The sequence below is a fragment of the Doryrhamphus excisus genome, chromosome 5, assembly GCF_030265055.1.
Source record: "Doryrhamphus excisus isolate RoL2022-K1 chromosome 5, RoL_Dexc_1.0, whole genome shotgun sequence".
In the NCBI taxonomy this organism is placed as follows: domain Eukaryota; kingdom Metazoa; phylum Chordata; class Actinopteri; order Syngnathiformes; family Syngnathidae; genus Doryrhamphus; species Doryrhamphus excisus.
Genome location: NC_080470.1, coordinates 19,418,813 through 19,432,500, shown reverse-complemented (window position 1 = coordinate 19,432,500; position 13,688 = coordinate 19,418,813). Strand labels below are relative to the sequence as shown.

At 39.0% G+C, this 13,688-nt stretch overlaps 1 protein-coding gene across 2 annotated transcripts in view; it reads right to left on the bottom strand.

The window, feature by feature from the left end:
• The window catches only part of adcyap1r1b (adenylate cyclase activating polypeptide 1b (pituitary) receptor type I), a 25,197-nt gene extending 17,899 nt beyond the window's left edge, over window positions 1-7,298 (bottom strand). For both annotated transcript variants that reach the window (XM_058073533.1, XM_058073534.1), the window contains exon 1: window positions 7,056-7,298. The gene's annotated coding sequence lies outside the window, so the exon portion shown is untranslated. The remainder of the gene's footprint in view (window positions 1-7,055) is intronic.
• Between the last annotated feature and the right edge of the window lie 6,390 nt (window positions 7,299-13,688).

The following is a 13,688-nucleotide window of genomic DNA, read 5'->3' as shown; positions in this document are numbered from 1 at the left end:
ATAAAATTTAATAACATTTTTTAATGACAACATTTTTTGATTGAATTTTTTTTAAATAAAAACATTTTTTTATATTTTTTTAAAATCAACAAAAATTAAATTAAATTTAAAAAACCTTAAATTATATTATGAAAGCAGGAAGTGAACAAATGTAACAGTGACTGATTGTAAAAGTACCAGATGGAGGGGTAGGTTTTAATAAGCTTTGCTTCTTCCTACTCCTTTTGGACATGTGGAACTGGGAACTGATTATGGGATGCACTCAATTGGAATCTGATGCATATTCAAATTAAACCATTACCATTACGTTAATTCCATTAATTAATCATTATTCAAATTAATTAATTCATTTTCTTATCCTGACCCGGAGAAAACCCACGCATGCACGGGGATAACATGCAAACTCCACACAGAGATAGCCGAGGGTGGGATTGAACTCCGGTCTCCTAGCTGTGAGGTATGCGCGCTAACCACTCGACCGCCGTGCAGCCTGTGTTCCGACATAATTCTGCATATTTTCTGTGAGAATTTTTACCACTTCCACATTTGTCAACTAATTCAAATCGAGAGAATGTAAATTGTGAGGAGCTAACTAGTTAGCATGTTAGCTTGCTATGCTAGCAGTGGTGCCCTTGCATTGATCCTGTAGCCGCAGCTTGTGCATTAGAGTTGAGCAATGTTCTGTAAAAAAAAAATAATAATAGGAGTATAAGGTGACTGTAGGGGTGTTATTTCAGTCTACAGGGCTCTAATAATGTTAAAAAAAATAGTATTTAGTCAGCTGGGATAGAAGCGGACATGTTGTCCATCACCAGTATGAATCTGAATATGAATATGATTATGAACCCGGAAGCCTGTAGTGTGCGTGATGATGAATGTTTATCCTGCCGTCATTCCGGTTGCAGTCGAACTCGCAGGCCTGGTGGGGCGTCACGCAGGAACAAGTATTCAGGCCTCATCCCCCAAGGAGAACTTGGCAGCTCGGGGGGCCCCCTACTCCACTATAGCCCTGCCAGAAACAGGCTCCTCCCCTTGCCCGTTGTCAACAGCAACAGCTGAGAGATGGGCCGAGTTCAGATTGGACCTCATGGATCGGGAAGCCCCTCCTGCTTATTCTTCTGCCGAGCTTTAAATAGAATCTTTAAAAACTCAAGTGTGTCGTTCTATCAATAGCGTTTGTCAGATGCTCGAACGTTCCTTGGGGGGCGTTTTACTAAGGTCACATATGGACCAGTTTTGGGTACTGAATGTGTTCACAGACACAACCAGAAACGTCTAATACGGATAGGAAGTTCCTTGTGTGAGCAGCAGCTGTTCAGGAATATTCTCCATGGGCCGTAATCAGCGACTTAATGAGTAACAACGCCTTTCATCTTCCACGCTGTCGGTACGTGCGTGGGAGCGTGGATGTGTTAATGGACCAAATTGTAACATACACACAAGCATGTTTGCTCATCACATGATATTCCAAACAAGAAGGCAGCACGGAAACACGGGAATTTCTTCACCTCGTATCACCTCGAGAGGCCAGTGGGAGACAAATACCAAGAAGACTCAGTGGCTCCCATGGGAGTTCAATTGGATGTTTGGGATAAAGCAGGAGTAAGAAAGGGAGAGTTGGGTGGGATGATTATTCCACATGCAGTCCAAAGAATTCCCACATTTTTAACGGCAAAATTTCCACAGAAAATGAATAACACAAGGATCATTTTTATGTTCCATGTTTCTCAATTGATTCAAAGCAGGCACATTATCTATTTTTAGCATTCCCCAAATTTTCCAGTTTTCCTGGAATTTTGCATTTTCCGAGAAAGCCCCAAAACTCCTGAATGTACAATTCTCAACTCATTCCCAGCGTGAAAACATTCAGAATTTTCCAGAATTCTCAATTTCCTACCCCAAAATTCCCATTGAAATTATGGCCTTTTCCACACATTTTCCACACATTTCTCAACCCTGCATCATGCAGCAATAAACCATTCAGGATAACAATTTCCTGTTTTTTTCCAGAATTCCAAATTTTCCTGCCCCAAAAATTCCAATTGAAATGAATATCATTCTTCCACATTTCCAAACCCATTCCAGCATCAAAACATCTAAACTATTTCCTGCTTTGTTCAGAATTCTGCATTTTCTGACCCAACAATTCCCACTAAAATGAATATTATTTTCCCACATTTCTTAAAACTCTTCACTATATTCCAACATCAACACGTTCAGGATAACAATTTCCCAATTTTTCTGGGATTTTCCAGCCCAAAAATTCCCATTGAAATGAATGTCATTCCTCCACATTTCCCAACCCATTCCATTATCAAAACATCCAAACTATTTCCTGCTTTTCCCGTAATTCTGCATTTTCTGACCCAACAATTCCAACCAGAATGAATATTATTTTCCCACATTTCTTAAAACTATTCACTATATTCCAACATCAACACCTTCAGGATAACAATTTCCCAATTTTTCTGGAATTTTCCAGCCCAAAAATTCCCATTGAAATGAATGTCATTCTTTTACATTTCCAAACCCATTCCAGCATCAATACATCCAAACTATTTCCTGCTTTGCCCGGAATTCTGCATTTTCTGACCCAACAATTCCCACTAGAATGAATCTTATTTTCCCACATTTCTTAAAATTCTTCACTAAATTCCAACATCAACACGCTCAGGATAACAATTTCACAATTTTTCTGGGATTTTCCAGCCCAAAAATTCCCATTGAAATGAATGTCATTCTTCTACATTTCCCAACCCATTCCAGTATCAAAATATCCAAACTATTTCCTGCTTTTCCCGGAATTCTGCATTTTCTGACCCAACAATTCCCACTAGAATGAATCTTATTTTCCCACATATCTTAAAACTATTCACATTATTCCAACATCAACACCTTTAGGATAACAATTTCCCAATTTTTCACGAATTCCACATTTTCCAACCCAAAAATTCCCATTGATATATATGTCATACTTTCACATTTCCCAACCCATTCAAACCACTCCAGATTCAGGACAACATTTCATAATTTTTCCACATTTCACAAAGCATTCCAATATAAAAACAGTCAGGTTAACAATTTCCTGGTTTTCTGGGAATTCCACATTTTCCAACCCAACATTCCAATTGAGATGAAAGGAGGTTTTCCACATTTCTCAACTCATTCCAACACCCCAACAATCAAAACATTCAGGACAACAATTTCACAGACATCCCGAAATTCCACATTTTCCGACCCAAAATTCCAATTGAGATGAAAGCAGGTTTTCCACATTTCTCAACCCATTCAAACACCCAACAATGAAAACATTCAGGACAACAATTTCACAGACATCCCAAAATTCCACATTTTCCTGCTCAGAATTACTCACTGCAATGAATATCATTTTTCCACATTTCTCAACCCATTCCAATATCAAAACAGTCAGGTTAACAATTACCTGGTTTTCTAGGAATTCCACATTTTCCGACCCAAAATTCCAATTCAGATGAAAGGAGGTTTTCCACATTTCTCAGCCCATTCCAACACCCCAACAGTCAAAACATTCAGGACAACAATTTCCAGTTTTTTTAGGAATTCCACATTTTCCAACCCAAAATTCCAATTGAGATGAAAGTAGGTTTTCCACAATTCTCAACCCATTCCAATATCAAAATTCAATTTTAACCAATATTAACCACCAATATTAACATTCAGGTTAACAACTTCCTGGTTTTCTAGGAATTCCACATTTTCTGACCCAAAATTCCAATTGAGATGAAAGTAGGTCTTCCACATTTCTCAACCCATTCAAACACCCCACAATCAAAAAATTCAGGATAAAAATTTCACAGACATCCCGAAATTTTATTTTCCGACCCCAAATTCCAATTGAGATGAAAGGAGGTTTTCCACATTTCTCAACCCATTCAAAACCCAATAATCAAAAGACTCAGGATAATAATTTCACAGACACCCCGAAATTTCACGTTTTCTTGCTCTGGTTTATCGTTTATGACTTGTGTAGTCCAACTCCATGCCCCAGTGCTGGTCATCACATCCCATCCCGTTCTTCTTTCCATCTTCCGTCGCTATGCCTTCCTCGGAAAGGGCTTTAAAAGGCCCCCCCGTTTGGAATCCAAAGTATCATCAGCTCATGCTAATCTAGCGTCGCTGTGGACGGCTCAGGTCGGCTGCTCTATATTCAGCCTGAGGAATGATGAGAGGAATGAATATATACACACATGACATTGTCTTTACTATTTTGGGATGGCAAAGGGAGGAGCCTATGAATGAAAAGAGAAGGCGAATGAGACAGATCTCCAGTTCTTGTCCTCATTATGGTAATGGTAATGGTAATGGTTTAATTTCATTTGAACATGCATCAGATTCCAATTGAGTGCATCCCATAATCAGTTCCCAGTTCCACATGTCCAAAAGGAGTAGGAAGAAGCAAAGCTTATTAAATCCTACCCCTCCATCTGGTACTTTTACAATCAGTAACTGTTATATTTGTTCACTTCCTGCTTTCCTAATATAATTTAAGTTTTTTTAACTTTATTTTATACACCCCAACAATCAAAACATTCAGGACAACAATTTCACAGACATCCCGAAATTCCACATTTTCCGACCCAAAATTCCAATTGAGATGAAATGAGGTTTTCCACATTTCTCAACCCATTCCAACACCCCAACAATCAAAACATTCAGGATAACAATTTCACAGACATCATGAAATTCCACGTTTTCCTGCTCAAAATTACCCACTGTGATGAATGTCATTTTTCCACATTTCTCAACCCATTCCAATATCAAAACAGGCAGGTTTCCTGCTTTTCTAGGAAGTCCACATTTTCCGACCTAAAATTCCAATTGAGATGAAAGTAGGTTTTCCTCGTTTCTCAACCAATTCAAACACCCCAACAATCAAAATCAAAAACATCCCAAAATTTCACATTTTCAAACCCAAAATTCCAATTGAGATGAAAGGAGGTTTTCCACATTTTTCTAGGTATTCCACATTTTCCGACCCAAAATTCCAATTGAGATGAAAGGAGGTTTTCCACATTTCTCAACCCATTCCAACACCCCAACAGTCAAAACATTCAGGATAACAATTTCACAGACATCCCAAAATTCCATATTTTCCTGCTCAAAATTACCCACTGTGATGAATGTCATTTTTCCACATTTCTCAACCCATTCCAATATCAAAACAGTCAGGTTAACAATTTCCTGGTTTTCTAGGAATTCCACATTTTCCGACCCAAAATTCCAATTGAGATGAAAGGAGGTTTTCCTCATTTTTCTCAACCCATTCAAATACCCCACAATCAAAACATTCAGGACAACAATTTCACAGACGCGGCACGGTGGAGGAGTGGTTGGCACACGGGCCTCATAGCTGGGAGACCGGGGTTCGGTTCCGCCCTCGGCCGTGTGCCCTGTGATTTGCTGGCCACCAGTCCAGGGTGGACCCCTAAAATTTTCTGACCCAACAATTCCCACTAGAATGAATCTTATTTTCCCACATTTCTTAAAACTATTCACTATATGCCAACATCAACATGTTCAGGATAACAATTTCCCAATTTTTCTGGAATTCCACATTTTCCAGCCCAAAAATTCCCATTGATATGTATGTCATACTTTCACATTTCCCAACCCATTCAAACCACTCCAGATTCTGGGCAACATTTCCCCAGTTTGACAGAAATTCCACATTTGTCAACCCATTCCAATATCAAAACAGTGAGGTTAAAAAATTCCTGGTTTTCTAGGAATTCCACATTTTCCGATACAAAAATTCCAATTGAGATGAAAGTAGGTTTTCCACATTTCTCAGCCCTTTCAAACAACCCACAATCCAAACATTCAGGATAACAATTTCACAGACTTTTTTTGATTTTTCAGATATTTTTTTTTGTAAAAAAAAGATTTTTTTTGTAAAAAAAAATATATTTTTGTAAAAAAATATATATTTTTTTGTAAAAAATAAATAAATAAATAAATAAATAAAAAATATCAAATTACCACCCTCAGCCTGTTCTCCCCGAGCATGCGTGGGTTTTCTCCGGGTACTCCGGTTTCCTCCCACATTCCAAAAACATGCTAGGTTAATTAGCCACTCCAAATTGTCCATAGGTATGAATGTGAGTGTGAATGGTTGTTTGTCTATATGTGCCCTGTGATTGGCTGGCCACCAGTCCAGGGTGTACCTCGCCTCTCGCCCGAAGACAGCTGGGATAGGCTCCAGCAACCCCCCGCAATCCTTGTGAGGAAAAAGCGGTAGAAAATGAATGAATGAATGAAATTGTCCATAGGTATGAATGTGAGTGTGAATGGTTGTTTGTCTATATGTGCCCTGTGATTGGCTGGCCACCAGTCCAGGGTGTACCTCGCCTCTAACCTGAAGAAAGCTGGGATAGGCTCCAGCACCCCATGCGACCCTTGTGAGGAAAAGCGATAGAAAATGAATGAATGAATGAATGTTTTGCTGCATTTTTGCTGTGAATTCCCAGTTGATTCAAAGTGAGTGGGAATTCATTGAAGAAATTTCGGAAGAAGAGTTTGATATGGTTAAATCTTATGATTCCCAACCTGCCTCGTGTGTAAAATGCATTAAGACAAAGCTGTGAATTGGCGGTAAAACAAGCATGGCGGCCTACAATTGAGTAATATAAATAGTATCAGTGCATTTTGGGGCGGCGGCTTAACTCATCCAACACATTTAAGCATCAACACAACCACTTTTTAAAAGAACGTATAACATGACCTTGAGAAAAATTAGGCTCTAAATGAGGTTGAGAGAGAAGAATAAAGGATAAATGTCCCCCCTAAGTGGGGGGGGGGGTGAAGATAATATATGCATTCATTCCACGCATTCAATATTCCTGCTGCACAATCAGACAAGAAAACGGCGCGCTAACAGAGGGTGGGTGGGGAAGGGGGGGACCTTTTCTCTCAACCCGGCAGACATGCATGCCGCAAGATCCCGGCATGATCTTCCATAATTGAAGCCCGATGTGGGAAAATAAGGAATAACATCACAATGTTATTTCCTGTCTTACCATTTTACGGTCGTGTTGTCTTTCCCGAATAAAACTCCAACGCCGCTTCCATGAATGCTGATGATGAAGTCTCCCTTCTGGAGGAGAAAAACTCCAAGACGGAAAGCGGTCGGGATGAGACGATGGGGTCCAACAGCAAAGGCGGGTGTTTTTTTCGGAGGGGGGGGATGATGTGTGTTGTTGCTGCAGTGGTTACGGCTATTAGTATGTCCAGCAACACCACGCAGAGGATTGACGCTGGCTTTGCCTCAACACACTCTCTCTCTCTCTCTTGCTCTCTCTCTCTCTCTCTCGCTCACACACACACACACCAGGAAGCCCAAATCCAATTGTGCGCGACCGATGTGTGAAGGATACACACTTGGGAAAAAAAGAAGGAAGAAAGAACATTCAAAGTAAGTGTAACATTGTCATGTTTATATTTCTTAATAGAGCTCAGGACCTTGGAGAGCGACCATCACGCTTTCACTCTACTACATCAGGTAAACCTTTTCCAGCACAGTGCTGGAAAAGGTTTACCTGCTTTACGACCTTTTCCAGCACTGTGCATGACGTGCACTTTTCCACGTAAACCTTTTCCAGCACTGTGCGAGAAAAGGTTTACGTCCTTTACAACCTTTTCCAGCACTGTTCTGGAAAAGGTTTACGTCCTTTACGACCTTTTCCAGCACTGCTCTGGAAAAGGTTTACGTCCTTTACGACCTTTTCCAGCACTGTGCTATGAAAGGTTTACGTCCTTTACAACCTTTTCCAGCACTGTGCTGTAAAAGGTTTACGTCCTTTACAACCTTTTCTAGCACTGTGCTGGAAAAGGTTTATGTCCTTTACGACCTTTTCCAGCACTGTGCTAGAAAAGGTTTACGTCCTTTACGACCTTTTCCAGCACTGTGCTAGAAAAGGTTTACGTCCTTTACGACCTTTTCCAGCACTGTGCTAGAAAAGGTTTACGTCCTTTACGACCTTTTCCAGCACTGTGCTAGAAAAGGTTTACGTCCTTTATGACCTTTTCCAGCACTGTGCTGTGAAAGGTTTACGTCATGTTTTTTTCACAGAAAACACATCTCATTCCGCCATTGGTGGCAGTAATTAATAAATATGTGTAAAAAAACTAATTAGCCCACATAATCATGTGTGGCTACCGAATCACTAGCTTCTACAGCCAACTTTATCAAACCATGAACTGACCTCAAAACATAGGCATTTGGTCTGTGTCACAGCTGTGGTGTTCCCCAGGGGTCAATGCATGGACCCTTATTGTTCAATCTGTACATGCTACCCAAATATGCAGACTGAACTCAGATCAGAATTATAACCAATCATTGTGTAGTTACAAAATAAAAACTGAAGTCATTGTCTTTGGCTCATGATCAGGACTTATGTACATATACTGTGGATCTGGGTCCACTGTGGATGTGGTCTTTGTTCTTTGTATGTTTCTTTGCCCCACCTCACATACACACACAGGCACAATTTCCCAGTCCCATGTCAGAATCTCCCAAATGATTCCCGGTTTCCAGCAGCACTCCATGATGCATGTCCTCGCAGCCAAGTGGTGCAGTTGCTATGGCAACACATACAGTAGCATGCCACTATGCTCTCAGACATCAAATCGCCCATCAATGAGGTACAATGCATCGTGGAAACAACTCAGTCAGGGTTGATGGCGATTTTGAAAATCAAGTGAGAAGAAATAATTGTTCCACTTTTGATGTCTTGTGTGGAATTTACAGGAAGACCAATGCAAGTTTGATGCCACCCTTGTCCCATTTGATCCTTTGGAGGGAAATTTGTCAGTTTAGAGAGGCAAGACGTGAATGAAAATGCTAAAAACAAGATGAAAAAAAGCACATTTATTAAAAACACAAAAATATTTTAAGCCCTTATTTCTATTGTAATTTCCGGTGGATTAGCCACTAATTTCTTTACTTCAGTACTACTACCAATCGTTTAAATACTGAATCGCTCGTGAGTCAGTGATGAAACAGTAGCTCTTTTTTTGGCAGGAGCCAATCACAACTCACAACAAGCTTGTCAACCCACTGAAGTCATCACACAGAAACTTAACATTCAAAAGGGTAGCTAAGAAATATACAAGCAATTTAACTTACGTTTACCGTATTTTCCGGACTATAAGTGGCACTTTTTTTCATAGGTTGGCTGTTCCTGCGACTTATACTCCAGAGCGACTTATAAATGAAAAAAGTGTTTATGTTCGATAAACACTGGACACCTTTTGTGTTCATGTTTATTTTTTGTGTAGCTGAATAAGCATTGTGTTAGCATGTGTTAGCATGTGTTAGCGTGTTCTCTATTCTTTTATTGTTAAAACTAATGTCTAATGTTTTGGTCAAGTAGTTTGGAAAATTAATTACCCGCAAAAAATGCCACTTATACTCCAGTGCGACTTATGTATGTTTTTTTTCTACGTAATTATGCATTTTTGGCCTTGTGCAACTTATACTCCGGAGCGACTTGTAGTCCGGACTATGGAATTCTGGAATGCATAAAAAAACAGAACCAAAATTGTAGCATACAATTTTGAGGTTACAAAAAAAACACACACTAACTAACTACATGCTAACCAAGGTTCCACAAAAAATACCATAAATGTTGATAAATTAAAGACAAAAATATGTATAATTTTTTTATCGTAATATGAGGAACAAACAAATCAAATAATGACTTCTTTTAGGGGAATTTTTGGTTAGAAAAAAGTTATAAAATTATGAAAATAGTCATAATATGAGAATAAAGTCATAATACTACCGAAAAAAAAGATCATATTTATAAAAATTGACAAAAAGTAGCACGAATAAGTAAGTTCAGGCTAATACCGTATTTTCCGGACTATAAGTGGTACTTTTTTTCCTAGGTTGGCTGTTCCTGCGACTTATACTCCAGAGCGACTTATAAATGAAAAAAAGTGTTTATGTTCCATGTAGCTGAATAAGCATTGTGTTAGCATATCTTACACCTATTCAGCTTGTTCTCTATTAGCCTCTATTAGCTTCTATTAGCCGCTTTTAGCCTTGTTTTAGCTCTAAACTGAAAAGCGCTATACAAATAACATGTATTAATATTATTGTGTATTATTATTATTATAAAAATATTTAAAAATAATAATAATTATTATTATTATTATTATTATGTATTATTATTATTATAATTAAAAAATAATAATATGTCCTATTATTATGTATATTAGAGGGATTATGTAAATGACTAAATACACAAAAGCAGGCGTGGGGTGGGGGTCCGACAGATGAGCGTCGGCAAGGGTGACCATTGTTCATTGTTAGGGAATGTAAACGTAACACGTAGCACATACCGCCATCCCAGTCCGCAGGCCCTCCTCGTCATGCTGGAGCAATTGAAATTACCATGGCAACAGAGATGAATGATTCTACCTGAATGTGAGGCTGCAAAAAAAGCTGAGGGAGAAGGAGGAGAAGGGGGAGGGGGGTTGGGGCCAATCAGACATACGTGGAACTCCCTCATGACCTACAAAGCATCCACTTATCTGCCATTTTATTGTCAAGGTTTCTATCCCGGGCTGCATGGCGGACGAGTGGTTAGTATGCAGACCTCAAAGCTAGAGTTCAATCCCTCCCTCGGCCATCTCTGTGTGGGAGTTTGCATGTTCTCCCCGTGCATGCGTGGGTTTTCTCCGGGTACTCCGGTTTCCTCCCACATTCCAAAAACATGCTAGGTTAATTAGTCACTCCAAATTGTCCATAGTTATGAATGTGAGTGTGAATGGTTGTTTGTCTATATGTGCCCTGGGATTGTCTTCTCGCCCGAAGACAGGCATTCTCGACACTCACGTAGCCCAATGAATGAATGAATAAATGAATTGTTCTTCTACAAGGCATTATCAACACTCACGTAGCACAATGAAAGAATGAATAAATGAATTAATTAATTATTCTTCTACAAGGCATTCTCGACACTCACATAGCACAATGAATGAATGAATGAATGAAAGAATGAATAAATGAATGAATGAATGAATTATTCTTCTACAAGGCATTCTCGACACTCACATAGCACAATGAATGAATGAATGAATGATTCTTCTACAAGGCATTCTCGACACTCACGTAGCACAATGAATGAATGAATGAATTATTGTTCTACAAGGCATTCTTGACACTCATGTAGCACAATGAATGAATGAATGAATGAATGAATTATTCTTCTACAAGGCATTCTCGACACTCACGTAGCACAATGAATGAATGAATGAATTATTGTTCTACAAGGCATTCTTGACACTCATGTAGCACAATGAATGAATGAATGAATGAATGAATTATTCTTCTACAAGGCATTCTCGACACTCACGTAGCACAATGAATGAATTAATTATTCTACAAGGCATTCTCGACACTCATGTAGCACAATGAATGAATGAATGAATGAATTATTCTTCTACAAGGCATTCTCGACATTCACATAGCGGAATGAATGAATTAATTATTCTTCTACAAGGCATTGTCGATACTCACGTAGCACAATGAATTAATGAATGAATGAATTCTCCTACAAGGCATTCTCGACACTCACGTAGCACAATGAATGAATGAATGAAGGATTTTTCCGGCTTCCGCATTCCAATTCAAACTATTCCCAACATAAAACAGGCTAAATTCCCAGTTTTCCCCCAAATCAACTCTTTTCAACCAAAATAGTTTCCATCATTTTTCAAAATATCGGATTTTCTCCAATAACATTCCCCTTGAAAATGAATGTAGGATCTTTTCACGTTCCTCCAACATGAAAACATTCAGCTCCTTCAAAACATCCAGGCTATTTATTTTCCACATTGAAAGTATTCCACTTTTTCCCGCAATGACGCAGTGACAAAGAATAGAAGAAACTGGAAGACAGTTGTTGGCAAGGTAACGGCATGGATGGAAGACGCGGAAGAGGAACAATCTGGCACTATGAACTAGAACTATGAAACCATGAAATATAATCCTGTTATTGTGTAAATTACTGTGAAATCCTTCCACTCAAAGAGTACATATGAAACCCCGTCTTCCTCACGTCGACGTTCCTTTCCTTGAGTGCGTGAATCATCCTCTACAGTTTCCGATCAATGGCGCTCTCCACATGAGTTCTCAACCACCACCTCGCTCTTCGTCCTCATTCTTCCATCGCCATGGAGACTCGGCCAAGCTACAAGGTGGGATTCGTCAATAGCTTCCTTGTGGTTCCACAGGCACACAAAGGCTCGGTTAATGAACCGACGAGATGCCCTCTCATACAGCTGTTGGCGTCATGAGCGCATCTTTACCATTTAACGCCCACCAGGGCTTGATGACCCGATGCGGGACTCAAACCACTCACTAGGCAAGAGCTTTGTTGCATGGCAAAAACATAGCAACCAGAATATTACTGTATGAGTCCCCACTAAACTACCCGGAATGTGGACGTTTTTGTCCCCAAGATGAAGCTACATCGCTGGGTCTTGATCTGGAGAGTTAAGTAGGTAGGTAGGGGTGGGGTGGGGTGGGGTGGGCGCCCTTGGTCACTCTCCGACTTCACCCCAACAGCTGGGACAATTTTGTCTGTGGTGAGGAATATTAAAATGCCGGATTTTCCACAAAATATGGATTTTCCAAACAAATTTCATTTGATCTTAAGAATTCTTACTACTTCCACATTTCTCAACCAATTCGAACCATTCCAAAGACAAAACATTCAGGCTACTGTCAATAGTCTAAACATTTCCATTTTTCCTAGGAATACACACTTTCCAAACAAAATAGTTCCTGTATTTTTTTTTAAATGACAGATTTTCCACAATAACATTCCACGTTCTTCACATTCCTGAACCGATATAAAACATTCCAACATGAAAATCTTCAGATCATTCAAAACAAATCAGGCTATCTATTTTCCACATTTAAAAAATCCCCACTTTTATACAAAATATGAATTTTCCAACTACAAATTCAATTTGACCTTCAGGATTTTCCCGGCTTCCGCATTCCAATTCGAACCATTCCGAACATAAAACAGGCTAAATTCTCGATTTTCCCCGAAATCAAAACTTTCCAACCAAAATAGTTTCCCCTCATTTTTCAAAATACCAGATTTTCCACAATAACATTCCCTTTGAAAATTAATGACGAATCTTTACAAGTTCCACGTTCTTCACAATTCTGAACCGATTTAAAACATTCCAACATGAAAACATTCAGATCATTCAAAACAAATCAGGCTATGTATTTTCCACGTTTCAAAAATTCCCACTTTTATCCAAAATATGATTTTCCAACTCCAAATTCAATTTGACCTTCAGGATTTTCCCGGCTTTTGGATTCCAATTTGAACTATTCCTAACATAAAACAGGCTAAATTCCCAATTTTCCCCAAAATCAACACTTTCCAACCAAAATAGTTTCCCCTCATTTTTCAAAATTCCGGATTTTCCACAATAACATTCCCTTTGAAAATGAATGACGAATCTTTACAAGTTCCACGTTCTTCACAATTCTGAACCGATATAAAACATTCCAACATGAAAACCTTCAGATCATTCAAAACAAATCAGGCTATCTATTTTCCACATTTAAAAAATTCCCACTTTTATCCAAAATATGAATTTTCCAACTACAAATTCAA